The 26,778-nt window shown below is 47.7% G+C and overlaps 18 non-coding genes across 18 annotated transcripts; all 18 read left to right on the plus strand.

Moving 5' to 3' along the window:
* Positions 1-828: 828 nt before the first annotated feature.
* Positions 829-1,019, plus strand: LOC142691355 (U2 spliceosomal RNA). Its single transcript, XR_012859916.1, has one exon. It is a non-coding gene; the product is annotated as a U2 spliceosomal RNA (small nuclear RNA).
* A 1,296-nt stretch (positions 1,020-2,315) lies between these two features.
* On the plus strand, positions 2,316-2,506 carry LOC142691356 (U2 spliceosomal RNA). The gene has a single exon (XR_012859917.1). It is a non-coding gene; the product is annotated as a U2 spliceosomal RNA (small nuclear RNA).
* Positions 2,507-3,814: 1,308 nt separating this feature from the next.
* On the plus strand, positions 3,815-4,005 carry LOC142691357 (U2 spliceosomal RNA). The gene has a single exon (XR_012859918.1). It is a non-coding gene; the product is annotated as a U2 spliceosomal RNA (small nuclear RNA).
* A 1,276-nt stretch (positions 4,006-5,281) lies between these two features.
* LOC142691359 (U2 spliceosomal RNA) lies at positions 5,282-5,472 on the plus strand. Its single transcript, XR_012859920.1, has one exon. It is a non-coding gene; the product is annotated as a U2 spliceosomal RNA (small nuclear RNA).
* Positions 5,473-6,760: 1,288 nt separating this feature from the next.
* LOC142691360 (U2 spliceosomal RNA) lies at positions 6,761-6,951 on the plus strand. Its single transcript, XR_012859921.1, has one exon. It is a non-coding gene; the product is annotated as a U2 spliceosomal RNA (small nuclear RNA).
* A 1,300-nt stretch (positions 6,952-8,251) lies between these two features.
* On the plus strand, positions 8,252-8,442 carry LOC142691362 (U2 spliceosomal RNA). The gene has a single exon (XR_012859922.1). It is a non-coding gene; the product is annotated as a U2 spliceosomal RNA (small nuclear RNA).
* Positions 8,443-9,735: 1,293 nt separating this feature from the next.
* Positions 9,736-9,926, plus strand: LOC142691363 (U2 spliceosomal RNA). Its single transcript, XR_012859923.1, has one exon. It is a non-coding gene; the product is annotated as a U2 spliceosomal RNA (small nuclear RNA).
* Positions 9,927-11,213: 1,287 nt separating this feature from the next.
* Positions 11,214-11,404, plus strand: LOC142691364 (U2 spliceosomal RNA). Its single transcript, XR_012859924.1, has one exon. It is a non-coding gene; the product is annotated as a U2 spliceosomal RNA (small nuclear RNA).
* Positions 11,405-12,688: 1,284 nt separating this feature from the next.
* Positions 12,689-12,879, plus strand: LOC142691365 (U2 spliceosomal RNA). The gene has a single exon (XR_012859925.1). It is a non-coding gene; the product is annotated as a U2 spliceosomal RNA (small nuclear RNA).
* Positions 12,880-14,143: 1,264 nt separating this feature from the next.
* Positions 14,144-14,334, plus strand: LOC142691366 (U2 spliceosomal RNA). The gene has a single exon (XR_012859926.1). It is a non-coding gene; the product is annotated as a U2 spliceosomal RNA (small nuclear RNA).
* A 1,296-nt stretch (positions 14,335-15,630) lies between these two features.
* LOC142691556 (U2 spliceosomal RNA) lies at positions 15,631-15,820 on the plus strand. The gene has a single exon (XR_012860098.1). It is a non-coding gene; the product is annotated as a U2 spliceosomal RNA (small nuclear RNA).
* Positions 15,821-17,109: 1,289 nt separating this feature from the next.
* LOC142691367 (U2 spliceosomal RNA) lies at positions 17,110-17,300 on the plus strand. Its single transcript, XR_012859927.1, has one exon. It is a non-coding gene; the product is annotated as a U2 spliceosomal RNA (small nuclear RNA).
* A 1,294-nt stretch (positions 17,301-18,594) lies between these two features.
* On the plus strand, positions 18,595-18,785 carry LOC142691368 (U2 spliceosomal RNA). The gene has a single exon (XR_012859928.1). It is a non-coding gene; the product is annotated as a U2 spliceosomal RNA (small nuclear RNA).
* Positions 18,786-20,081: 1,296 nt separating this feature from the next.
* On the plus strand, positions 20,082-20,272 carry LOC142691369 (U2 spliceosomal RNA). The gene has a single exon (XR_012859929.1). It is a non-coding gene; the product is annotated as a U2 spliceosomal RNA (small nuclear RNA).
* A 1,285-nt stretch (positions 20,273-21,557) lies between these two features.
* Positions 21,558-21,748, plus strand: LOC142691371 (U2 spliceosomal RNA). Its single transcript, XR_012859931.1, has one exon. It is a non-coding gene; the product is annotated as a U2 spliceosomal RNA (small nuclear RNA).
* A 1,295-nt stretch (positions 21,749-23,043) lies between these two features.
* Positions 23,044-23,234, plus strand: LOC142691373 (U2 spliceosomal RNA). The gene has a single exon (XR_012859932.1). It is a non-coding gene; the product is annotated as a U2 spliceosomal RNA (small nuclear RNA).
* A 1,267-nt stretch (positions 23,235-24,501) lies between these two features.
* On the plus strand, positions 24,502-24,692 carry LOC142691374 (U2 spliceosomal RNA). Its single transcript, XR_012859933.1, has one exon. It is a non-coding gene; the product is annotated as a U2 spliceosomal RNA (small nuclear RNA).
* Positions 24,693-25,980: 1,288 nt separating this feature from the next.
* LOC142691375 (U2 spliceosomal RNA) lies at positions 25,981-26,171 on the plus strand. The gene has a single exon (XR_012859934.1). It is a non-coding gene; the product is annotated as a U2 spliceosomal RNA (small nuclear RNA).
* Positions 26,172-26,778: the final 607 nt, after the last annotated feature.

The raw sequence follows: 26,778 nt of genomic DNA on the forward strand, positions 1-26,778 counted from the left end.
GGATGTGATGGAATGTACTGTCGTCCCTACATTTCAAGAAGAAGTAAGAATTGCAGTTGCAACAAAGCCTTGCTTGCCTACAAAGAGAGCAGCAATTTGGATTTGTTACTATGTTACCTACAAGAATAACAAACTGTGCAAGGATGGAGGTTGTAGGAGCAAGGAGAAGTTGTCTGTAAAGTTGGTGGATGCCTATTTTCCATTTTGCAGTCCCTTGTCTCCCTCTTGTGGCCTCCTGGAGGCAACTAGCTGTGCAAAAAAAAGACAGCCTGGCGGCCGGCTGTTGCAGTGTTGCCCTCTCAGGCAACACTGAGTGACTGACTGAGCCTCACCGTCTTATATAAAGTTCAGACGGAACTTTGCACGTGTCATAGTGGAGCCCTCAGGATTCCAGAGCCAGCTTTCTGACATCATAATGGGGCCTCAGAGATAAAAGCCTGGGCCCAGGCAGTGTTGGTCAGTGCTGCTCAGCAGGCAGCACTGGACTGGACTGGATTACAGCTGATACAAGGTGTGAAGGAACAAGGGGTGGCTGTGGGCATGCACTTGCTGCCGCTGCCAGTGTTTATCTGCATGGCAGCAGGGCATTTGGGCGTTGCCAGGAAGGCGTTTTTATGTAGATTCCTCCTCTTTCAGCACTGCATTGTGGTGCAAGCAAAAGAAGCAAATCCTGTCTGGCTTCCTCTCCGGCCTTTATTCACCTCCCGTGTAGCTGTGAGTGTGTGAGCCTGCAGGGCCCCATGGAATTGCCTAGAAGTAGGCTGAATCGCTGCAAGGGCTGAACAGCAGTATCGGGCAGGCTCGGGCAACGCGCGGCCCGTTCGGGTTATCGCTTCTCGGCCTTTTGGCTAAGATCAAGTGTAGTATCTGTTCTTATCAGTTTAATATCTGATACGTCCCCTATCTGGGGACCATATATTAAATGGATTTTTAGAACAGGGAGATGGAAATAGAGCTTGCTCTGTCCACTCCACGCATTGACCTGGTATTGCAGTATTTCCAGGACCGGTGCACCCTTTCCTTATGTGTTGACTAAAAGCAGATTCCAAAAGTGTTTTTTGTCTTTGCTATTGTTTCTGTCTTTCTGAAGGGATCTCCCCTTTTAATCCCATTATTTCAACACCTGTTGGACAATGCATGAGTGATAATGAGCTCATTGATTAAATGCAATTAATGAATAGATTGCCACCTCTTGTTGTGTGTCGTCTGTGTTTCTGTGTTTCCGGCATTTCACATTGGAACACCTCATTCACCTTCCTTGTCTTCTCTCCGCCCTCCCTTTTAGGTAAGTTAAAGAGCTGCACCTGAGCCAGCCACTGATTGATTGATTGATTGATTGATTGATTGATTGATTGATTGATTGATTGATTGATTGATGCAGCACAACAGTCAAATAGTGGAGTGGAGTAGGGGAACAGCAAACAGCCAATAAAGCAGCCCGCCCGCTCGCCTGCCCGCCACAATGGACCTACCTGTGTACACTAGATGGATGTGATGGAATGTACTGTCGTCCCTACATTTCAAGAAGAAGTAAGAATTGCAGTTGCAACAAAGCCTTGCTTGCCTACAAAGAGAGCAGCAATTTGGATTTGTTACTATGTTACCTAGAAGAATAACAAACTGTGCAAGGATGGAGGTTGTAGGAGCAAGGAGAAGTTGTCTGTAAAGTTGGTGGATGCCTATTTTCCATTTTGCAGTCCCTTGTCTCCCTCTTGTGGCCTCCTGGAGGCAACTAGCTGTGCAAAAAAAAGACAGCCTGGCGGCCGGCTGTTGCAGTGTTGCCCTCTCAGGCAACACTGAGTGACTGACTGAGCCTCACCGTCTTATATAAAGTTCAGACGGAACTTTGCACGTGTCATAGTGGAGCCCTCAGGATTCCAGAGCCAGCTTTCTGACATCATAATGGGGCCTCAGAGATAAAAGCCTGGGCCCAGGCAGTGTTGGTCAGTGCTGCTCAGCAGGCAGCACTGGACTGGACTGGATTACAGCTGATACAAGGTGTGAAGGAACAAGGGGTGGCTGTGGGCATGCACTTGCTGCCGCTGCCAGTGTTTATCTGCATGGCAGCAGGGCATTTGGGCGTTGCCAGGAAGGCGTTTTTATGTAGATTCCTCCTCTTTCAGCACTGCATTGTGGTGCAAGCAAAAGAAGCAAATCCTGTCTGGCTTCCTCTCCGGCCTTTATTCACCTCCCGTGTAGCTGTGAGTGTGTGAGCCTGCAGGGCCCCATGGAATTGCCTAGAAGTAGGCTGAATCGCTGCAAGGGCTGAACAGCAGTATCGGGCAGGCTCGGGCAACGCGCGGCCCGTTCGGGTTATCGCTTCTCGGCCTTTTGGCTAAGATCAAGTGTAGTATCTGTTCTTATCAGTTTAATATCTGATACGTCCCCTATCTGGGGACCATATATTAAATGGATTTTTAGAACAGGGAGATGGAAATAGAGCTTGCTCTGTCCACTCCACGCATTGACCTGGTATTGCAGTATTTCCAGGACCGGTGCACCCTTTCCTTATGTGTTGACTAAAAGCAGATTCCAAAAGTGTTTTTTGTCTTTGCTATTGTTTCTGTCTTTCTGAAGGGATCTCCCCTTTTAATCCCATTATTTCAACACCTGTTGGACAATGCATGAGTGATAATGAGCTCATTGATTAAATGCAATTAATGAATAGATTGCCACCTCTTGTTGTGTGTCGTCTGTGTTTCTGTGTTTCCGGCATTTCACATTGGAACACCTCATTCACCTTCCTTGTCTTCTCTCCGCCCTCCCTTTTAGGTAAGTTAAAGAGCTGCACCTGAGCCAGCCACTGATTGATTGATTGATTGATTGATTGATTGATTGATTGATTGATTGATTGATTGATTTATTGATTGATTGATGCAGCACAACAGTCAAATAGTGGAGTGGAGTAGGGGAACAGCAAACAGCCAATAAAGCAGCCCGCCCGCTCGCCTGCCCGCCACAATGGACCTACCTGTGTACACTAGATGGATGTGATGGAATGTACTGTCGTCCCTACATTTCAAGAAGAAGTAAGAATTGCAGTTGCAACAAAGCCTTGCTTGCCTACAAAGAGAGCAGCAATTTGGATTTGTTACTATGTTACCTAGAAGAATAACAAACTGTGCAAGGATGGAGGTTGTAGGAGCAAGGAGAAGTTGTCTGTAAAGTTGGTGGATGCCTATTTTCCATTTTGCAGTCCCTTGTCTCCCTCTTGTGGCCTCCTGGAGGCAACTAGCTGTGCAAAAAAAAGACAGCCTGGCGGCCGGCTGTTGCAGTGTTGCCCTCTCAGGCAACACTGAGTGACTGACTGAGCCTCACCGTCTTATATAAAGTTCAGACGGAACTTTGCACGTGTCATAGTGGAGCCCTCAGGATTCCAGAGCCAGCTTTCTGACATCATAATGGGGCCTCAGAGATAAAAGCCTGGGCCCAGGCAGTGTTGGTCAGTGCTGCTCAGCAGGCAGCACTGGACTGGACTGGATTACAGCTGATACAAGGTGTGAAGGAACAAGGGGTGGCTGTGGGCATGCACTTGCTGCCGCTGCCAGTGTTTATCTGCATGGCAGCAGGGCATTTGGGCGTTGCCAGGAAGGCGTTTTTATGTAGATTCCTCCTCTTTCAGCACTGCATTGTGGTGCAAGCAAAAGAAGCAAATCCTGTCTGGCTTCCTCTCCGGCCTTTATTCACCTCCCGTGTAGCTGTGAGTGTGTGAGCCTGCAGGGCCCCATGGAATTGCCTAGAAGTAGGCTGAATCGCTGCAAGGGCTGAACAGCAGTATCGGGCAGGCTCGGGCAACGCGCGGCCCGTTCGGGTTATCGCTTCTCGGCCTTTTGGCTAAGATCAAGTGTAGTATCTGTTCTTATCAGTTTAATATCTGATACGTCCCCTATCTGGGGACCATATATTAAATGGATTTTTAGAACAGGGAGATGGAAATAGAGCTTGCTCTGTCCACTCCACGCATTGACCTGGTATTGCAGTATTTCCAGGACCGGTGCACCCTTTCCTTATGTGTTGACTAAAAGCAGATTCCAAAAGTGTTTTTTGTCTTTGCTATTGTTTCTGTCTTTCTGAAGGGATCTCCCCTTTTAATCCCATTATTTCAACACCTGTTGGACAATGCATGAGTGATAATGAGCTCATTGATTAAATGCAATTAATGAATAGATTGCCACCTCTTGTTGTGTGTCGTCTGTGTTTCTGTGTTTCCGGCATTTCACATTGGAACACCTCATTCACCTTCCTTGTCTTCTCTCCGCCCTCCCTTTTAGGTAAGTTAAAGAGCTGCACCTGAGCCAGCCACTGATTGATTGATTGATTGATTGATTGATTGATTGATTGATGCAGCACAACAGTCAAATAGTGGAGTGGAGTAGGGGAACAGCAAACAGCCAATAAAGCAGCCCGCCCGCTCGCCTGCCCGCCACAATGGACCTACCTGTGTACACTAGATGGATGTGATGGAATGTACTGTCATCCCTACATTTCAAGAAGAAGTAAGAATTGCAGTTGCAACAAAGCCTTGCTTGCCTACAAAGAGAGCAGCAATTTGGATTTGTTACTATGTTACCTAGAAGAATAACAAACTGTGCAAGGATGGAGGTTGTAGGAGCAAGGAGAAGTTGTCTGTAAAGTTGGTGGATGCCTATTTTCCATTTTGCAGTCCCTTGTCTCCCTCTTGTGGCCTCCTGGAGGCAACTAGCTGTGCAAAAAAAAGACAGCCTGGCGGCCGGCTGTTGCAGTGTTGCCCTCTCAGGCAACACTGAGTGACTGACTGAGCCTCACCGTCTTATATAAAGTTCAGACGGAACTTTGCACGTGTCATAGTGGAGCCCTCAGGATTCCAGAGCCAGCTTTCTGACATCATAATGGGGCCTCAGAGATAAAAGCCTGGGCCCAGGCAGTGTTGGTCAGTGCTGCTCAGCAGGCAGCACTGGACTGGACTGGATTACAGCTGATACAAGGTGTGAAGGAACAAGGGGTGGCTGTGGGCATGCACTTGCTGCCGCTGCCAGTGTTTATCTGCATGGCAGCAGGGCATTTGGGCGTTGCCAGGAAGGCGTTTTTATGTAGATTCCTCCTCTTTCAGCACTGCATTGTGGTGCAAGCAAAAGAAGCAAATCCTGTCTGGCTTCCTCTCCGGCCTTTATTCACCTCCCGTGTAGCTGTGAGTGTGTGAGCCTGCAGGGCCCCATGGAATTGCCTAGAAGTAGGCTGAATCGCTGCAAGGGCTGAACAGCAGTATCGGGCAGGCTCGGGCAACGCGCGGCCCGTTCGGGTTATCGCTTCTCGGCCTTTTGGCTAAGATCAAGTGTAGTATCTGTTCTTATCAGTTTAATATCTGATACGTCCCCTATCTGGGGACCATATATTAAATGGATTTTTAGAACAGGGAGATGGAAATAGAGCTTGCTCTGTCCACTCCACGCATTGACCTGGTATTGCAGTATTTCCAGGACCGGTGCACCCTTTCCTTATGTGTTGACTAAAAGCAGATTCCAAAAGTGTTTTTTGTCTTTGCTATTGTTTCTGTCTTTCTGAAGGGATCTCCCCTTTTAATCCCATTATTTCAACACCTGTTGGACAATGCATGAGTGATAATGAGCTCATTGATTAAATGCAATTAATGAATAGATTGCCACCTCTTGTTGTGTGTCGTCTGTGTTTCTGTGTTTCCGGCATTTCACATTGGAACACCTCATTCACCTTCCTTGTCTTCTCTCCGCCCTCCCTTTTAGGTAAGTTAAAGAGCTGCACCTGAGCCAGCCACTGATTGATTGATTGATTGATTGATTGATTGATTGATTGATTGATTGATTGATGCAGCACAACAGTCAAATAGTGGAGTGGAGTAGGGGAACAGCAAACAGCCAATAAAGCAGCCCGCCCGCTCGCCTGCCCGCCACAATGGACCTACCTGTGTACACTAGATGGATGTGATGGAATGTACTGTCGTCCCTACATTTCAAGAAGAAGTAAGAATTGCAGTTGCAACAAAGCCTTGCTTGCCTACAAAGAGAGCAGCAATTTGGATTTGTTACTATGTTACCTAGAAGAATAACAAACTGTGCAAGGATGGAGGTTGTAGGAGCAAGGAGAAGTTGTCTGTAAAGTTGGTGGATGCCTATTTTCCATTTTGCAGTCCCTTGTCTCCCTCTTGTGGCCTCCTGGAGGCAACTAGCTGTGCAAAAAAAAGACAGCCTGGCGGCCGGCTGTTGCAGTGTTGCCCTCTCAGGCAACACTGAGTGACTGACTGAGCCTCACCGTCTTATATAAAGTTCAGACGGAACTTTGCACGTGTCATAGTGGAGCCCTCAGGATTCCAGAGCCAGCTTTCTGACATCATAATGGGGCCTCAGAGATAAAAGCCTGGGCTCAGGCAGTGTTGGTCAGTGCTGCTCAGCAGGCAGCACTGGACTGGACTGGATTACAGCTGATACAAGGTGTGAAGGAACAAGGGGTGGCTGTGGGCATGCACTTGCTGCCGCTGCCAGTGTTTATCTGCATGGCAGCAGGGCATTTGGGCGTTGCCAGGAAGGCGTTTTTATGTAGATTCCTCCTCTTTCAGCACTGCATTGTGGTGCAAGCAAAAGAAGCAAATCCTGTCTGGCTTCCTCTCCGGCCTTTATTCACCTCCCGTGTAGCTGTGAGTGTGTGAGCCTGCAGGGCCCCATGGAATTGCCTAGAAGTAGGCTGAATCGCTGCAAGGGCTGAACAGCAGTATCGGGCAGGCTCGGGCAACGCGCGGCCCGTTCGGGTTATCGCTTCTCGGCCTTTTGGCTAAGATCAAGTGTAGTATCTGTTCTTATCAGTTTAATATCTGATACGTCCCCTATCTGGGGACCATATATTAAATGGATTTTTAGAACAGGGAGATGGAAATAGAGCTTGCTCTGTCCACTCCACGCATTGACCTGGTATTGCAGTATTTCCAGGACCGGTGCACCCTTTCCTTATGTGTTGACTAAAAGCAGATTCCAAAAGTGTTTTTTGTCTTTGCTATTGTTTCTGTCTTTCTGAAGGGATCTCCCCTTTTAATCCCATTATTTCAACACCTGTTGGACAATGCATGAGTGATAATGAGCTCATTGATTAAATGCAATTAATGAATAGATTGCCACCTCTTGTTGTGTGTCGTCTGTGTTTCTGTGTTTCCGGCATTTCACATTGGAACACCTCATTCACCTTCCTTGTCTTCTCTCCGCCCTCCCTTTTAGGTAAGTTAAAGAGCTGCACCTGAGCCAGCCACTGATTGATTGATTGATTGATTGATTGATTGATTGATTGATTGATTGATTGATTGATTGATTGATGCAGCACAACAGTCAAATAGTGGAGTGGAGTAGGGGAACAGCAAACAGCCAATAAAGCAGCCCGCCCTCTCGCCTGCCCGCCACAATGGACCTACCTGTGTACACTAGATGGATGTGATGGAATGTACTGTCGTCCCTACATTTCAAGAAGAAGTAAGAATTGCAGTTGCAACAAAGCCTTGCTTGCCTACAAAGAGAGCAGCAATTTGGATTTGTTACTATGTTACCTAGAAGAATAACAAACTGTGCAAGGATGGAGGTTGTAGGAGCAAGGAGAAGTTGTCTGTAAAGTTGGTGGATGCCTATTTTCCATTTTGCAGTCCCTTGTCTCCCTCTTGTGGCCTCCTGGAGGCAACTAGCTGTGCAAAAAAAAGACAGCCTGGCGGCCGGCTGTTGCAGTGTTGCCCTCTCAGGCAACACTGAGTGACTGACTGAGCCTCACCGTCTTATATAAAGTTCAGACGGAACTTTGCACGTGTCATAGTGGAGCCCTCAGGATTCCAGAGCCAGCTTTCTGACATCATAATGGGGCCTCAGAGATAAAAGCCTGGGCCCAGGCAGTGTTGGTCAGTGCTGCTCAGCAGGCAGCACTGGACTGGACTGGATTACAGCTGATACAAGGTGTGAAGGAACAAGGGGTGGCTGTGGGCATGCACTTGCTGCCGCTGCCAGTGTTTATCTGCATGGCAGCAGGGCATTTGGGCGTTGCCAGGAAGGCATTTTTATGTAGATTCCTCCTCTTTCAGCACTGCATTGTGGTGCAAGCAAAAGAAGCAAATCCTGTCTGGCTTCCTCTCCGGCCTTTATTCACCTCCCGTGTAGCTGTGAGTGTGTGAGCCTGCAGGGCCCCATGGAATTGCCTAGAAGTAGGCTGAATCGCTGCAAGGGCTGAACAGCAGTATCGGGCAGGCTCGGGCAACGCGCGGCCCGTTCGGGTTATCGCTTCTCGGCCTTTTGGCTAAGATCAAGTGTAGTATCTGTTCTTATCAGTTTAATATCTGATACGTCCCCTATCTGGGGACCATATATTAAATGGATTTTTAGAACAGGGAGATGGAAATAGAGCTTGCTCTGTCCACTCCACGCATTGACCTGGTATTGCAGTATTTCCAGGACCGGTGCACCCTTTCCTTATGTGTTGACTAAAAGCAGATTCCAAAAGTGTTTTTTGTCTTTGCTATTGTTTCTGTCTTTCTGAAGGGATCTCCCCTTTTAATCCCATTATTTCAACACCTGTTGGACAATGCATGAGTGATAATGAGCTCATTGATTAAATGCAATTAATGAATAGATTGCCACCTCTTGTTGTGTGTCGTCTGTGTTTCTGTGTTTCCGGCATTTCACATTGGAACACCTCATTCACCTTCCTTGTCTTCTCTCCGCCCTCCCTTTTAGGTAAGTTAAAGAGCTGCACCTGAGCCAGCCACTGATTGATTGATTGATTGATTGATTGATTGATTGATTGATTGATTGATTGATTGATTGCAGCACAACAGTCAAATAGTGGAGTGGAGTAGGGGAACAGCAAACAGCCAATAAAGCAGCCCGCCCTCTCGCCTGCCCGCCACAATGGACCTACCTGTGTACACTAGATGGATGTGATGGAATGTACTGTCGTCCCTACATTTCAAGAAGAAGTAAGAATTGCAGTTGCAACAAAGCCTTGCTTGCCTACAAAGAGAGCAGCAATTTGGATTTGTTACTATGTTACCTAGAAGAATAACAAACTGTGCAAGGATGGAGGTTGTAGGAGCAAGGAGAAGTTGTCTGTAAAGTTGGTGGATGCCTATTTTCCATTTTGCAGTCCCTTGTCTCCCTCTTGTGGCCTCCTGGAGGCAACTAGCTGTGCAAAAAAAAGACAGCCTGGCGGCCGGCTGTTGCAGTGTTGCCCTCTCAGGCAACACTGAGTGACTGACTGAGCCTCACCGTCTTATATAAAGTTCAGACGGAACTTTGCACGTGTCATAGTGGAGCCCTCAGGATTCCAGAGCCAGCTTTCTGACATCATAATGGGGCCTCAGAGATAAAAGCCTGGGCCCAGGCAGTGTTGGTCAGTGCTGCTCAGCAGGCAGCACTGGACTGGACTGGATTACAGCTGATACAAGGTGTGAAGGAACAAGGGGTGGCTGTGGGCATGCACTTGCTGCCGCTGCCAGTGTTTATCTGCATGGCAGCAGGGCATTTGGGCGTTGCCAGGAAGGCGTTTTTATGTAGATTCCTCCTCTTTCAGCACTGCATTGTGGTGCAAGCAAAAGAAGCAAATCCTGTCTGGCTTCCTCTCCGGCCTTTATTCACCTCCCGTGTAGCTGTGAGTGTGTGAGCCTGCAGGGCCCCATGGAATTGCCTAGAAGTAGGCTGAATCGCTGCAAGGGCTGAACAGCAGTATCGGGCAGGCTCGGGCAACGCGCGGCCCGTTCGGGTTATCGCTTCTCGGCCTTTTGGCTAAGATCAAGTGTAGTATCTGTTCTTATCAGTTTAATATCTGATACGTCCCCTATCTGGGGACCATATATTAAATGGATTTTTAGAACAGGGAGATGGAAATAGAGCTTGCTCTGTCCACTCCACGCATTGACCTGGTATTGCAGTATTTCCAGGACCGGTGCACCCTTTCCTTATGTGTTGACTAAAAGCAGATTCCAAAAGTGTTTTTTGTCTTTGCTATTGTTTCTGTCTTTCTGAAGGGATCTCCCCTTTTAATCCCATTATTTCAACACCTGTTGGACAATGCATGAGTGATAATGAGCTCATTGATTAAATGCAATTAATGAATAGATTGCCACCTCTTGTTGTGTGTCGTCTGTGTTTCTGTGTTTCCGGCATTTCACATTGGAACACCTCATTCACCTTCCTTGTCTTCTCTCCGCCCTCCCTTTTAGGTAAGTTAAAGAGCTGCACCTGAGCCAGCCACTGATTGATTGATTGATTGATTGATTGATTGATTGATTGATTGATTGATTGATTGATGCAGCACAACAGTCAAATAGTGGAGTGGAGTAGGGGAACAGCAAACAGCCAATAAAGCAGCCCGCCCGCTCGCCTGCCCGCCACAATGGACCTACCTGTGTACACTAGATGGATGTGATGGAATGTACTGTCGTCCCTACATTTCAAGAAGAAGTAAGAATTGCAGTTGCAACAAAGCCTTGCTTGCCTACAAAGAGAGCAGCAATTTGGATTTGTTACTATGTTGAAGAATAACAAACTGTGCAAGGATGGAGGTTGTAGGAGCAAGGAGAAGTTGTCTGTAAAGTTGGTGGATGCCTATTTTCCATTTTGCAGTCCCTTGTCTCCCTCTTGTGGCCTCCTGGAGGCAACTAGCTGTGCAAAAAAAAGACAGCCTGGCGGCCGGCTGTTGCAGTGTTGCCCTCTCAGGCAACACTGAGTGACTGACTGAGCCTCACCGTCTTATATAAAGTTCAGACGGAACTTTGCACGTGTCATAGTGGAGCCCTCAGGATTCCAGAGCCAGCTTTCTGACATCATAATGGGGCCTCAGAGATAAAAGCCTGGGCCCAGGCAGTGTTGGTCAGTGCTGCTCAGCAGGCAGCACTGGACTGGACTGGATTACAGCTGATACAAGGTGTGAAGGAACAAGGGGTGGCTGTGGGCATGCACTTGCTGCCGCTGCCAGTGTTTATCTGCATGGCAGCAGGGCATTTGGGCGTTGCCAGGAAGGCGTTTTTATGTAGATTCCTCCTCTTTCAGCACTGCATTGTGGTGCAAGCAAAAGAAGCAAATCCTGTCTGGCTTCCTCTCCGGCCTTTATTCACCTCCCGTGTAGCTGTGAGTGTGTGAGCCTGCAGGGCCCCATGGAATTGCCTAGAAGTAGGCTGAATCGCTGCAAGGGCTGAACAGCAGTATCGGGCAGGCTCGGGCAACGCGCGGCCCGTTCGGGTTATCGCTTCTCGGCCTTTTGGCTAAGATCAAGTGTAGTATCTGTTCTTATCAGTTTAATATCTGATACGTCCCCTATCTGGGGACCATATATTAAATGGATTTTTAGAACAGGGAGATGGAAATAGAGCTTGCTCTGTCCACTCCACGCATTGACCTGGTATTGCAGTATTTCCAGGACCGGTGCACCCTTTCCTTATGTGTTGACTAAAAGCAGATTCCAAAAGTGTTTTTTGTCTTTGCTATTGTTTCTGTCTTTCTGAAGGGATCTCCCCTTTTAATCCCATTATTTCAACACCTGTTGGACAATGCATGAGTGATAATGAGCTCATTGATTAAATGCAATTAATGAATAGATTGCCACCTCTTGTTGTGTGTCGTCTGTGTTTCTGTGTTTCCGGCATTTCACATTGGAACACCTCATTCACCTTCCTTGTCTTCTCTCCGCCCTCCCTTTTAGGTAAGTTAAAGAGCTGCACCTGAGCCAGCCACTGATTGATTGATTGATTGATTGATTGATTGATTGATTGATTGATTGATGCAGCACAACAGTCAAATAGTGGAGTGGAGTAGGGGAACAGCAAACAGCCAATAAAGCAGCCCGCCCGCTCGCCTGCCCGCCACAATGGACCTACCTGTGTACACTAGATGGATGTGATGGAATGTACTGTCGTCCCTACATTTCAAGAAGAAGTAAGAATTGCAGTTGCAACAAAGCCTTGCTTGCCTACAAAGAGAGCAGCAATTTGGATTTGTTACTATGTTACCTAGAAGAATAACAAACTGTGCAAGGATGGAGGTTGTAGGAGCAAGGAGAAGTTGTCTGTAAAGTTGGTGGATGCCTATTTTCCATTTTGCAGTCCCTTGTCTCCCTCTTGTGGCCTCCTGGAGGCAACTAGCTGTGCAAAAAAAAGACAGCCTGGCGGCCGGCTGTTGCAGTGTTGCCCTCTCAGGCAACACTGAGTGACTGACTGAGCCTCACCGTCTTATATAAAGTTCAGACGGAACTTTGCACGTGTCATAGTGGAGCCCTCAGGATTCCAGAGCCAGCTTTCTGACATCATAATGGGGCCTCAGAGATAAAAGCCTGGGCCCAGGCAGTGTTGGTCAGTGCTGCTCAGCAGGCAGCACTGGACTGGACTGGATTACAGCTGATACAAGGTGTGAAGGAACAAGGGGTGGCTGTGGGCATGCACTTGCTGCCGCTGCCAGTGTTTATCTGCATGGCAGCAGGGCATTTGGGCGTTGCCAGGAAGGCGTTTTTATGTAGATTCCTCCTCTTTCAGCACTGCATTGTGGTGCAAGCAAAAGAAGCAAATCCTGTCTGGCTTCCTCTCCGGCCTTTATTCACCTCCCGTGTAGCTGTGAGTGTGTGAGCCTGCAGGGCCCCATGGAATTGCCTAGAAGTAGGCTGAATCGCTGCAAGGGCTGAACAGCAGTATCGGGCAGGCTCGGGCAACGCGCGGCCCGTTCGGGTTATCGCTTCTCGGCCTTTTGGCTAAGATCAAGTGTAGTATCTGTTCTTATCAGTTTAATATCTGATACGTCCCCTATCTGGGGACCATATATTAAATGGATTTTTAGAACAGGGAGATGGAAATAGAGCTTGCTCTGTCCACTCCACGCATTGACCTGGTATTGCAGTATTTCCAGGACCGGTGCACCCTTTCCTTATGTGTTGACTAAAAGCAGATTCCAAAAGTGTTTTTTGTCTTTGCTATTGTTTCTGTCTTTCTGAAGGGATCTCCCCTTTTAATCCCATTATTTCAACACCTGTTGGACAATGCATGAGTGATAATGAGCTCATTGATTAAATGCAATTAATGAATAGATTGCCACCTCTTGTTGTGTGTCGTCTGTGTTTCTGTGTTTCCGGCATTTCACATTGGAACACCTCATTCACCTTCCTTGTCTTCTCTCCGCCCTCCCTTTTAGGTAAGTTAAAGAGCTGCACCTGAGCCAGCCACTGATTGATTGATTGATTGATTGATTGATGCAGCACAACAGTCAAATAGTGGAGTGGAGTAGGGGAACAGCAAACAGCCAATAAAGCAGCCCGCCCGCTCGCCTGCCCGCCACAATGGACCTACCTGTGTACACTAGATGGATGTGATGGAATGTACTGTCGTCCCTACATTTCAAGAAGAAGTAAGAATTGCAGTTGCAACAAAGCCTTGCTTGCCTACAAAGAGAGCAGCAATTTGGATTTGTTACTATGTTACCTAGAAGAATAACAAACTGTGCAAGGATGGAGGTTGTAGGAGCAAGGAGAAGTTGTCTGTAAAGTTGGTGGATGCCTATTTTCCATTTTGCAGTCCCTTGTCTCCCTCTTGTGGCCTCCTGGAGGCAACTAGCTGTGCAAAAAAAAGACAGCCTGGCGGCCGGCTGTTGCAGTGTTGCCCTCTCAGGCAACACTGAGTGACTGACTGAGCCTCACCGTCTTATATAAAGTTCAGACGGAACTTTGCACGTGTCATAGTGGAGCCCTCAGGATTCCAGAGCCAGCTTTCTGACATCATAATGGGGCCTCAGAGATAAAAGCCTGGGCCCAGGCAGTGTTGGTCAGTGCTGCTCAGCAGGCAGCACTGGACTGGACTGGATTACAGCTGATACAAGGTGTGAAGGAACAAGGGGTGGCTGTGGGCATGCACTTGCTGCCGCTGCCAGTGTTTATCTGCATGGCAGCAGGGCATTTGGGCGTTGCCAGGAAGGCGTTTTTATGTAGATTCCTCCTCTTTCAGCACTGCATTGTGGTGCAAGCAAAAGAAGCAAATCCTGTCTGGCTTCCTCTCCGGCCTTTATTCACCTCCCGTGTAGCTGTGAGTGTGTGAGCCTGCAGGGCCCCATGGAATTGCCTAGAAGTAGGCTGAATCGCTGCAAGGGCTGAACAGCAGTATCGGGCAGGCTCGGGCAACGCGCGGCCCGTTCGGGTTATCGCTTCTCGGCCTTTTGGCTAAGATCAAGTGTAGTATCTGTTCTTATCAGTTTAATATCTGATACGTCCCCTATCTGGGGACCATATATTAAATGGATTTTTAGAACAGGGAGATGGAAATAGAGCTTGCTCTGTCCACTCCACGCATTGACCTGGTATTGCAGTATTTCCAGGACCGGTGCACCCTTTCCTTATGTGTTGACTAAAAGCAGATTCCAAAAGTGTTTTTTGTCTTTGCTATTGTTTCTGTCTTTCTGAAGGGATCTCCCCTTTTAATCCCATTATTTCAACACCTGTTGGACAATGCATGAGTGATAATGAGCTCATTGATTAAATGCAATTAATGAATAGATTGCCACCTCTTGTTGTGTGTCGTCTGTGTTTCTGTGTTTCCGGCATTTCACATTGGAACACCTCATTCACCTTCCTTGTCTTCTCTCCGCCCTCCCTTTTAGGTAAGTTAAAGAGCTGCACCTGAGCCAGCCACTGATTGATTGATTGATTGATTGATTGATTGATTGATTGATTGATTGATTGATTGATTGATGCAGCACAACAGTCAAATAGTGGAGTGGAGTAGGGGAACAGCAAACAGCCAATAAAGCAGCCCGCCCGCTCGCCTGCCCGCCACAATGGACCTACCTGTGTACACTAGATGGATGTGATGGAATGTACTGTCGTCCCTACATTTCAAGAAGAAGTAAGAATTGCAGTTGCAACAAAGCCTTGCTTGCCTACAAAGAGAGCAGCAATTTGGATTTGTTACTATGTTACCTAGAAGAATAACAAACTGTGCAAGGATGGAGGTTGTAGGAGCAAGGAGAAGTTGTCTGTAAAGTTGGTGGATGCCTATTTTCCATTTTGCAGTCCCTTGTCTCCCTCTTGTGGCCTCCTGGAGGCAACTAGCTGTGCAAAAAAAAGACAGCCTGGCGGCCGGCTGTTGCAGTGTTGCCCTCTCAGGCAACACTGAGTGACTGACTGAGCCTCACCGTCTTATATAAAGTTCAGACGGAACTTTGCACGTGTCATAGTGGAGCCCTCAGGATTCCAGAGCCAGCTTTCTGACATCATAATGGGGCCTCAGAGATAAAAGCCTGGGCCCAGGCAGTGTTGGTCAGTGCTGCTCAGCAGGCAGCACTGGACTGGACTGGATTACAGCTGATACAAGGTGTGAAGGAACAAGGGGTGGCTGTGGGCATGCACTTGCTGCCGCTGCCAGTGTTTATCTGCATGGCAGCAGGGCATTTGGGCGTTGCCAGGAAGGCGTTTTTATGTAGATTCCTCCTCTTTCAGCACTGCATTGTGGTGCAAGCAAAAGAAGCAAATCCTGTCTGGCTTCCTCTCCGGCCTTTATTCACCTCCCGTGTAGCTGTGAGTGTGTGAGCCTGCAGGGCCCCATGGAATTGCCTAGAAGTAGGCTGAATCGCTGCAAGGGCTGAACAGCAGTATCGGGCAGGCTCGGGCAACGCGCGGCCCGTTCGGGTTATCGCTTCTCGGCCTTTTGGCTAAGATCAAGTGTAGTATCTGTTCTTATCAGTTTAATATCTGATACGTCCCTATCTGGGGACCATATATTAAATGGATTTTTAGAACAGGGAGATGGAAATAGAGCTTGCTCTGTCCACTCCACGCATTGACCTGGTATTGCAGTATTTCCAGGACCGGTGCACCCTTTCCTTATGTGTTGACTAAAAGCAGATTCCAAAAGTGTTTTTTGTCTTTGCTATTGTTTCTGTCTTTCTGAAGGGATCTCCCCTTTTAATCCCATTATTTCAACACCTGTTGGACAATGCATGAGTGATAATGAGCTCATTGATTAAATGCAATTAATGAATAGATTGCCACCTCTTGTTGTGTGTCGTCTGTGTTTCTGTGTTTCCGGCATTTCACATTGGAACACCTCATTCACCTTCCTTGTCTTCTCTCCGCCCTCCCTTTTAGGTAAGTTAAAGAGCTGCACCTGAGCCAGCCACTGATTGATTGATTGATTGATTGATTGATTGATTGATTGATTGATTGATTGATTGCAGCACAACAGTCAAATAGTGGAGTGGAGTAGGGGAACAGCAAACAGCCAATAAAGCAGCCCGCCCGCTCGCCTGCCCGCCACAATGGACCTACCTGTGTACACTAGATGGATGTGATGGAATGTACTGTCGTCCCTACATTTCAAGAAGAAGTAAGAATTGCAGTTGCAACAAAGCCTTGCTTGCCTACAAAGAGAGCAGCAATTTGGATTTGTTACTATGTTACCTAGAAGAATAACAAACTGTGCAAGGATGGAGGTTGTAGGAGCAAGGAGAAGTTGTCTGTAAAGTTGGTGGATGCCTATTTTCCATTTTGCAGTCCCTTGTCTCCCTCTTGTGGCCTCCTGGAGGCAACTAGCTGTGCAAAAAAAAGACAGCCTGGCGGCCGGCTGTTGCAGTGTTGCCCTCTCAGGCAACACTGAGTGACTGACTGAGCCTCACCGTCTTATATAAAGTTCAGACGGAACTTTGCACGTGTCATAGTGGAGCCCTCAGGATTCCAGAGCCAGCTTTCTGACATCATAATGGGGCCTCAGAGATAAAAGCCTGGGCCCAGGCAGTGTTGGTCAGTGCTGCTCAGCAGGCAGCACTGGACTGGACTGGATTACAGCTGATACAAGGTGTGAAGGAACAAGGGGTGGCTGTGGGCATGCACTTGCTGCCGCTGCCAGTGTTTATCTGCATGGCAGCAGGGCATTTGGGCGTTGCCAGGAAGGCGTTTTTATGTAGATTCCTCCTCTTTCAGCACTGCATTGTGGTGCAAGCAAAAGAAGCAAATCCTGTCTGGCTTCCTCTCCGGCCTTTATTCACCTCCCGTGTAGCTGTGAGTGTGTGAGCCTGCAGGGCCCCATGGAATTGCCTAGAAGTAGGCTGAATCGCTGCAAGGGCTGAACAGCAGTATCGGGCAGGCTCGGGCAACGCGCGGCCCGTTCGGGTTATCGCTTCTCGGCCTTTTGGCTAAGATCAAGTGTAGTATCTGTTCTTATCAGTTTAATATCTGATACGTCCCCTATCTGGGGACCATATATTAAATGGATTTTTAGAACAGGGAGATGGAAATAGAGCTTGCTCTGTCCACTCCACGCATTGACCTGGTATTGCAGTATTTCCAGGACCGGTGCACCCTTTCCTTATGTGTTGTTATGTGTTGACTAAAAGCAGATTCCAAAAGTGTTTTTTGTCTTTGCTATTGTTTCTGTCTTTCTGAAGGGATCTCCCCTTTTAATCCCATTATTTCAACACCTGTTGGACAATGCATGAGTGATAATGAGCTCATTGATTAAATGCAATTAATGAATAGATTGCCACCTCTTGTTGTGTGTCGTCTGTGTTTCTGTGTTTCCGGCATTTCACATTGGAACACCTCATTCACCTTCCTTGTCTTCTCTCCGCCCTCCCTTTTAGGTAAGTTAAAGAGCTGCACCTGAGCCAGCCACTGATTGATTGATTGATTGATTGATTGATTGATTGATTGATTGATTGATGCAGCACAACAGTCAAATAGTGGAGTGGAGTAGGGGAACAGCAAACAGCCAATAAAGCAGCCCGCCCGCTCGCCTGCCCGCCACAATGGACCTACCTGTGTACACTAGATGGATGTGATGGAATGTACTGTCGTCCCTACATTTCAAGAAGAAGTAAGAATTGCAGTTGCAACAAAGCCTTGCTTGCCTACAAAGAGAGCAGCAATTTGGATTTGTTACTATGTTACCTAGAAGAATAACAAACTGTGCAAGGATGGAGGTTGTAGGAGCAAGGAGAAGTTGTCTGTAAAGTTGGTGGATGCCTATTTTCCATTTTGCAGTCCCTTGTCTCCCTCTTGTGGCCTCCTGGAGGCAACTAGCTGTGCAAAAAAAAGACAGCCTGGCGGCCGGCTGTTGCAGTGTTGCCCTCTCAGGCAACACTGAGTGACTGACTGAGCCTCACCGTCTTATATAAAGTTCAGACGGAACTTTGCACGTGTCATAGTGGAGCCCTCAGGATTCCAGAGCCAGCTTTCTGACATCATAATGGGGCCTCAGAGATAAAAGCCTGGGCCCAGGCAGTGTTGGTCAGTGCTGCTCAGCAGGCAGCACTGGACTGGACTGGATTACAGCTGATACAAGGTGTGAAGGAACAAGGGGTGGCTGTGGGCATGCACTTGCTGCCGCTGCCAGTGTTTATCTGCATGGCAGCAGGGCATTTGGGCGTTGCCAGGAAGGCGTTTTTATGTAGATTCCTCCTCTTTCAGCACTGCATTGTGGTGCAAGCAAAAGAAGCAAATCCTGTCTGGCTTCCTCTCCGGCCTTTATTCACCTCCCGTGTAGCTGTGAGTGTGTGAGCCTGCAGGGCCCCATGGAATTGCCTAGAAGTAGGCTGAATCGCTGCAAGGGCTGAACAGCAGTATCGGGCAGGCTCGGGCAACGCGCGGCCCGTTCGGGTTATCGCTTCTCGGCCTTTTGGCTAAGATCAAGTGTAGTATCTGTTCTTATCAGTTTAATATCTGATACGTCCCCTATCTGGGGACCATATATTAAATGGATTTTTAGAACAGGGAGATGGAAATAGAGCTTGCTCTGTCCACTCCACGCATTGACCTGGTATTGCAGTATTTCCAGGACCGGTGCACCCTTTCCTTATGTGTTGACTAAAAGCAGATTCCAAAAGTGTTTTTTGTCTTTGCTATTGTTTCTGTCTTTCTGAAGGGATCTCCCCTTTTAATCCCATTATTTCAACACCTGTTGGACAATGCATGAGTGATAATGAGCTCATTGATTAAATGCAATTAATGAATAGATTGCCACCTCTTGTTGTGTGTCGTCTGTGTTTCTGTGTTTCCGGCATTTCACATTGGAACACCTCATTCACCTTCCTTGTCTTCTCTCCGCCCTCCCTTTTAGGTAAGTTAAAGAGCTGCACCTGAGCCAGCCACTGATTGATTGATTGATTGATTGATTGATTGATTGATTGATTGATTGATTGATTGATTGATGCAGCACAACAGTCAAATAGTGGAGTGGAGTAGGGGAACAGCAAACAGCCAATAAAGCAGCCCGCCCGCTCGCCTGCCCGCCACAATGGACCTACCTGTGTACACTAGATGGATGTGATGGAATGTACTGTCGTCCCTACATTTCAAGAAGAAGTAAGAATTGCAGTTGCAACAAAGCCTTGCTTGCCTACAAAGAGAGCAGCAATTTGGATTTGTTACTATGTTACCTAGAAGAATAACAAACTGTGCAAGGATGGAGGTTGTAGGAGCAAGGAGAAGTTGTCTGTAAAGTTGGTGGATGCCTATTTTCCATTTTGCAGTCCCTTGTCTCCCTCTTGTGGCCTCCTGGAGGCAACTAGCTGTGCAAAAAAAAGACAGCCTGGCGGCCGGCTGTTGCAGTGTTGCCCTCTCAGGCAACACTGAGTGACTGACTGAGCCTCACCGTCTTATATAAAGTTCAGACGGAACTTTGCACGTGTCATAGTGGAGCCCTCAGGATTCCAGAGCCAGCTTTCTGACATCATAATGGGGCCTCAGAGATAAAAGCCTGGGCCCAGGCAGTGTTGGTCAGTGCTGCTCAGCAGGCAGCACTGGACTGGACTGGATTACAGCTGATACAAGGTGTGAAGGAACAAGGGGTGGCTGTGGGCATGCACTTGCTGCCGCTGCCAGTGTTTATCTGCATGGCAGCAGGGCATTTGGGCGTTGCCAGGAAGGCGTTTTTATGTAGATTCCTCCTCTTTCAGCACTGCATTGTGGTGCAAGCAAAAGAAGCAAATCCTGTCTGGCTTCCTCTCCGGCCTTTATTCACCTCCCGTGTAGCTGTGAGTGTGTGAGCCTGCAGGGCCCCATGGAATTGCCTAGAAGTAGGCTGAATCGCTGCAAGGGCTGAACAGCAGTATCGGGCAGGCTCGGGCAACGCGCGGCCCGTTCGGGTTATCGCTTCTCGGCCTTTTGGCTAAGATCAAGTGTAGTATCTGTTCTTATCAGTTTAATATCTGATACGTCCCCTATCTGGGGACCATATATTAAATGGATTTTTAGAACAGGGAGATGGAAATAGAGCTTGCTCTGTCCACTCCACGCATTGACCTGGTATTGCAGTATTTCCAGGACCGGTGCACCCTTTCCTTATGTGTTGACTAAAAGCAGATTCCAAAAGTGTTTTTTGTCTTTGCTATTGTTTCTGTCTTTCTGAAGGGATCTCCCCTTTTAATCCCATTATTTCAACACCTGTTGGACAATGCATGAGTGATAATGAGCTCATTGATTAAATGCAATTAATGAATAGATTGCCACCTCTTGTTGTGTGTCGTCTGTGTTTCTGTGTTTCCGGCATTTCACATTGGAACACCTCATTCACCTTCCTTGTCTTCTCTCCGCCCTCCCTTTTAGGTAAGTTAAAGAGCTGCACCTGAGCCAGCCACTGATTGATTGATTGATTGATTGATTGATTGATTGATTGATTGATTGATTGCAGCACAACAGTCAAATAGTGGAGTGGAGTAGGGGAACAGCAAACAGCCAATAAAGCAGCCCGCCCGCTCGCCTGCCCGCCACAATGGACCTACCTGTGTACACTAGATGGATGTGATGGAATGTACTGTCGTCCCTACATTTCAAGAAGAAGTAAGAATTGCAGTTGCAACAAAGCCTTGCTTGCCTACAAAGAGAGCAGCAATTTGGATTTGTTACTATGTTACCTAGAAGAATAACAAACTGTGCAAGGATGGAGGTTGTAGGAGCAAGGAGAAGTTGTCTGTAAAGTTGGTGGATGCCTATTTTCCATTTTGCAGTCCCTTGTCTCCCTCTTGTGGCCTCCTGGAGGCAACTAGCTGTGCAAAAAAAAGACAGCCTGGCGGCCGGCTGTTGCAGTGTTGCCCTCTCAGGCAACACTGAGTGACTGACTGAGCCTCACCGTCTTATATAAAGTTCAGACGGAACTTTGCACGTGTCATAGTGGAGCCCTCAGGATTCCAGAGCCAGCTTTCTGACATCATAATGGGGCCTCAGAGATAAAAGCCTGGGCTCAGGCAGTGTTGGTCAGTGCTGCTCAGCAGGCAGCACTGGACTGGACTGGATTACAGCTGATACAAGGTGTGAAGGAACAAGGGGTGGCTGTGGGCATGCACTTGCTGCCGCTGCCAGTGTTTATCTGCATGGCAGCAGGGCATTTGGGCGTTGCCAGGAAGGCGTTTTTATGTAGATTCCTCCTCTTTCAGCACTGCATTGTGGTGCAAGCAAAAGAAGCAAATCCTGTCTGGCTTCCTCTCCGGCCTTTATTCACCTCCCGTGTAGCTGTGAGTGTGTGAGCCTGCAGGGCCCCATGGAATTGCCTAGAAGTAGGCAGAATCGCTGCAAGGGCTGAACAGCAGTATCGGGCAGGCTCGGGCAACGCGCGGCCCGTTTGGGTTATCGCTTCTCGGCCTTTTGGCTAAGATCAAGTGTAGTATCTGTTCTTATCAGTTTAATATCTGATACGTCCCCTATCTGGGGACCATATATTAAATGGATTTTTAGAACAGGGAGATGGAAATAGAGCTTGCTCTGTCCACTCCACGCATTGACCTGGTATTGCAGTATTTCCAGGACCGGTGCACCCTTTCCTTATGTGTTGACTAAAAGCAGATTCCAAAAGTGTTTTTTGTCTTTGCTATTGTTTCTGTCTTTCTGAAGGGATCTCCCCTTTTAATCCCATTATTTCAACACCTGTTGGACAATGCATGAGTGATAATGAGCTCATTGATTAAATGCAATTAATGAATAGATTGCCACCTCTTGTTGTGTGTCGTCTGTGTTTCTGTGTTTCCGGCATTTCACATTGGAACACCTCATTCACCTTCCTTGTCTTCTCTCCGCCCTCCTTTTAGGTAAGTTAAAGAGCTGCACCTGAGCCAGCCACTGATTGATTGATTGATTGATTGATTGATTGATTGATTGATTGATTGATTGATTGATTGATGCAGCACAACAGTCAAATAGTGGAGTGGAGTAGGGGAACAGCAAACAGCCAATAAAGCAGCCCGCCCGCTCGCCTGCCCGCCACAATGGACCTACCTGTGTACACTAGATGGATGTGATGGAATGTACTGTCGTCCCTACATTTCAAGAAGAAGTAAGAATTGCAGTTGCAACAAAGCCTTGCTTGCCTACAAAGAGAGCAGCAATTTGGATTTGTTACTATGTTACCTAGAAGAATAACAAACTGTGCAAGGATGGAGGTTGTAGGAGCAAGGAGAAGTTGTCTGTAAAGTTGGTGGATGCCTATTTTCCATTTTGCAGTCCCTTGTCTCCCTCTTGTGGCCTCCTGGAGGCAACTAGCTGTGCAAAAAAAAGACAGCCTGGCGGCCGGCTGTTGCAGTGTTGCCCTCTCAGGCAACACTGAGTGACTGACTGAGCCTCACCGTCTTATATAAAGTTCAGACGGAACTTTGCACGTGTCATAGTGGAGCCCTCAGGATTCCAGAGCCAGCTTTCTGACATCAAAATGGGGCCTCAGAGATAAAAGCCTGGGCCCAGGCAGTGTTGGTCAGTGCTGCTCAGCAGGCAGCACTGGACTGGACTGGATTACAGCTGATACAAGGTGTGAAGGAACAAGGGGTGGCTGTGGGCATGCACTTGCTGCCGCTGCCAGTGTTTATCTGCATGGCAGCAGGGCATTTGGGCGTTGCCAGGAAGGCGTTTTTATGTAGATTCCTCCTCTTTCAGCACTGCATTGTGGTGCAAGCAAAAGAAGCAAATCCTGTCTGGCTTCCTCTCCGGCCTTTATTCACCTCCCGTGTAGCTGTGAGTGTGTGAGCCTGCAGGGCCCCATGGAATTGCCTAGAAGTAGGCTGAATCGCTGCAAGGGCTGAACAGCAGTATCGGGCAGGCTCGGGCAACGCGCGGCCCGTTCGGGTTATCGCTTCTCGGCCTTTTGGCTAAGATCAAGTGTAGTATCTGTTCTTATCAGTTTAATATCTGATACGTCCCCTATCTGGGGACCATATATTAAATGGATTTTTAGAACAGGGAGATGGAAATAGAGCTTGCTCTGTCCACTCCACGCATTGACCTGGTATTGCAGTATTTCCAGGACCGGTGCACCCTTTCCTTATGTGTTGACTAAAAGCAGATTCCAAAAGTGTTTTTTGTCTTTGCTATTGTTTCTGTCTTTCTGAAGGGATCTCCCCTTTTAATCCCATTATTTCAACACCTGTTGGACAATGCATGAGTGATAATGAGCTCATTGATTAAATGCAATTAATGAATAGATTGCCACCTCTTGTTGTGTGTCGTCTGTGTTTCTGTGTTTCCGGCATTTCACATTGGAACACCTCATTCACCTTCCTTGTCTTCTCTCCGCCCTCCCTTTTAGGTAAGTTAAAGAGCTGCACCTGAGCCAGCCACTGATTGATTGATTGATTGATTGATTGATTGATTGATTGATTGATTGATTGATTGATGCAGCACAACAGTCAAATAGTGGAGTGGAGTAGGGGAACAGCAAACAGCCAATAAAGCAGCCCGCCCGCTCGCCTGCCCGCCACAATGGACCTACCTGTGTACACTAGATGGATGTGATGGAATGTACTGTCGTCCCTACATTTCAAGAAGAAGTAAGAATTGCAGTTGCAACAAAGCCTTGCTTGCCTACAAAGAGAGCAGCAATTTGGATTTGTTACTATGTTACCTAGAAGAATAACAAACTGTGCAAGGATGGAGATTGTAGGAGCAAGGAGAAGTTGTCTGTAAAGTTGGTGGATGCCTATTTTCCATTTTGCAGTCCCTTGTCTCCCTCTTGTGGCCTCCTGGAGGCAACTAGCTGTGCAAAAAAAAGACAGCCTGGCGGCCGGCTGTTGCAGTGTTGCCCTGAGCCTCACCGTCTTATATAAAGTTCAGACGGAACTTTGCACGTGTCATAGTGGAGCCCTCAGGATTCCAGAGCCAGCTTTCTGACATCATAATGGGGCCTCAGAGATAAAAGCCTGGGCCCAGGCAGTGTTGGTCAGTGCTGCTCAGCAGGCAGCACTGGACTGGACTGGATTACAGCTGATACAAGGTGTGAAGGAACAAGGGGTGGCTGTGGGCATGCACTTGCTGCCGCTGCCAGTGTTTATCTGCATGGCAGCAGGGCATTTGGGCGTTGCCAGGAAGGCGTTTTTATGTAGATTCCTCCTCTTTCAGCACTGCATTGTGGTGCAAGCAAAAGAAGCAAATCCTGTCTGGCTTCCTCTCCGGCCTTTATTCACCTCCCGTGTAGCTGTGAGTGTGTGAGCCTGCAGGGCCCCATGGAATTGCCTAGAAGTAGGCTGAATCGCTGCAAGGGCTGAACAGCAGTATCGGGCAGGCTCGGGCAACGCGCGGCCCGTTCGGGTTATCGCTTCTCGGCCTTTTGGCTAAGATCAAGTGTAGTATCTGTTCTTATCAGTTTAATATCTGATACGTCCCCTATCTGGGGACCATATATTAAATGGATTTTTAGAACAGGGAGATGGAAATAGAGCTTGCTCTGTCCACTCCACGCATTGACCTGGTATTGCAGTATTTCCAGGACCGGTGCACCCTTTCCTTATGTGTTGACTAAAAGCAGATTCCAAAAGTGTTTTTTGTCTTTGCTATTGTTTCTGTCTTTCTGAAGGGATCTCCCCTTTTAATCCCATTATTTCAACACCTGTTGGACAATGCATGAGTGATAATGAGCTCATTGATTAAATGCAATTAATGAATAGATTGCCACCTCTTGTTGTGTGTCGTCTGTGTTTCTGTGTTTCCGGCATTTCACATTGGAACACCTCATTCACCTTCCTTGTCTTCTCTCCGCCCTCCCTTTTAGGTAAGTTAAAGAGCTGCACCTGAGCCAGCCACTGATTGATTGATTGATTGATTGATTGATTGATTGATTGATTGATTGATTGATGCAGCACAACAGTCAAATAGTGGAGTGGAGTAGGGGAACAGCAAACAGCCAATAAAGCAGCCCGCCCGCTCGCCTGCCCGCCACAATGGACCTACCTGTGTACACTAGATGGATGTGATGGAATGTACTGTCGTCCCTACATTTCAAGAAGAAGTAAGAATTGCAGTTGCAACAAAGCCTTGCTTGCCTACAAAGAGAGCAGCAATTTGGATTTGTTACTATGTTACCTAGAAGAATAACAAACTGTGCAAGGATGGAGGTTGTAGGAGCAAGGAGAAGTTGTCTGTAAAGTTGGTGGATGCCTATTTTCCATTTTGCAGTCCCTTGTCTCCCTCTTGTGGCCTCCTGGAGGCAACTAGCTGTGCAAAAAAAAGACAGCCTGGCGGCCGGCTGTTGCAGTGTTGCCCTCTCAGGCAACACTGAGTGACTGACTGAGCCTCACCGTCTTATATAAAGTTCAGACGGAACTTTGCACGTGTCATAGTGGAGCCCTCAGGATTCCAGAGCCAGCTTTCTGACATCATAATGGGGCCTCAGAGATAAAAGCCTGGGCCCAGGCAGTGTTGGTCAGTGCTGCTCAGCAGGCAGCACTGGACTGGACTGGATTACAGCTGATACAAGGTGTGAAGGAACAAGGGGTGGCTGTGGGCATGCACTTGCTGCCGCTGCCAGTGTTTATCTGCATGGCAGCAGGGCATTTGGGCGTTGCCAGGAAGGCGTTTTTATGTAGATTCCTCCTCTTTCAGCACTGCATTGTGGTGCAAGCAAAAGAAGCAAATCCTGTCTGGCTTCCTCTCCGGCCTTTATTCACCTCCCGTGTAGCTGTGAGTGTGTGAGCCTGCAGGGCCCCATGGAATTGCCTAGAAGTAGGCTGAATCGCTGCAAGGGCTGAACAGCAGTATCGGGCAGGCTCGGGCAACGCGCGGCCCGTTCGGGTTATCGCTTCTCGGCCTTTTGGCTAAGATCAAGTGTAGTATCTGTTCTTATCAGTTTAATATCTGATACGTCCCCTATCTGGGGACCATATATTAAATGGATTTTTAGAACAGGGAGATGGAAATAGAGCTTGCTCTGTCCACTCCACGCATTGACCTGGTATTGCAGTATTTCCAGGACCGGTGCACCCTTTCCTTATGTGTTGACTAAAAGCAGATTCCAAAAGTGTTTTTTGTCTTTGCTATTGTTTCTGTCTTTCTGAAGGGATCTCCCCTTTTAATCCCATTATTTCAACACCTGTTGGACAATGCATGAGTGATAATGAGCTCATTGATTAAATGCAATTAATGAATAGATTGCCACCTCTTGTTGTGTGTCGTCTGTGTTTCTGTGTTTCCGGCATTTCACATTGGAACACCTCATTCACCTTCCTTGTCTTCTCTCCGCCCTCCCTTTTAGGTAAGTTAAAGAGCTGCACCTGAGCCAGCCACTGATTGATTGATTGATTGATTGATTGATTGATTGATTGATTGATTGATTGATTGATGCAGCACAACAGTCAAATAGTGGAGTGGAGTAGGGGAACAGCAAACAGCCAATAAAGCAGCCCGCCCGCTCGCCTGCCCGCCACAATGGACCTACCTGTGTACACTAGATGGATGTGATGGAATGTACTGTCGTCCCTACATTTCAAGAAGAAGTAAGAATTGCAGTTGCAACAAAGCCTTGCTTGCCTACAAAGAGAGCAGCAATTTGGATTTGTTACTATGTTACCTAGAAGAATAACAAACTGTGCAAGG

Source organism: Rhinoderma darwinii (assembly GCF_050947455.1).
Source record: "Rhinoderma darwinii isolate aRhiDar2 chromosome 5 unlocalized genomic scaffold, aRhiDar2.hap1 SUPER_5_unloc_37, whole genome shotgun sequence".
Taxonomy (NCBI): domain Eukaryota; kingdom Metazoa; phylum Chordata; class Amphibia; order Anura; family Rhinodermatidae; genus Rhinoderma; species Rhinoderma darwinii.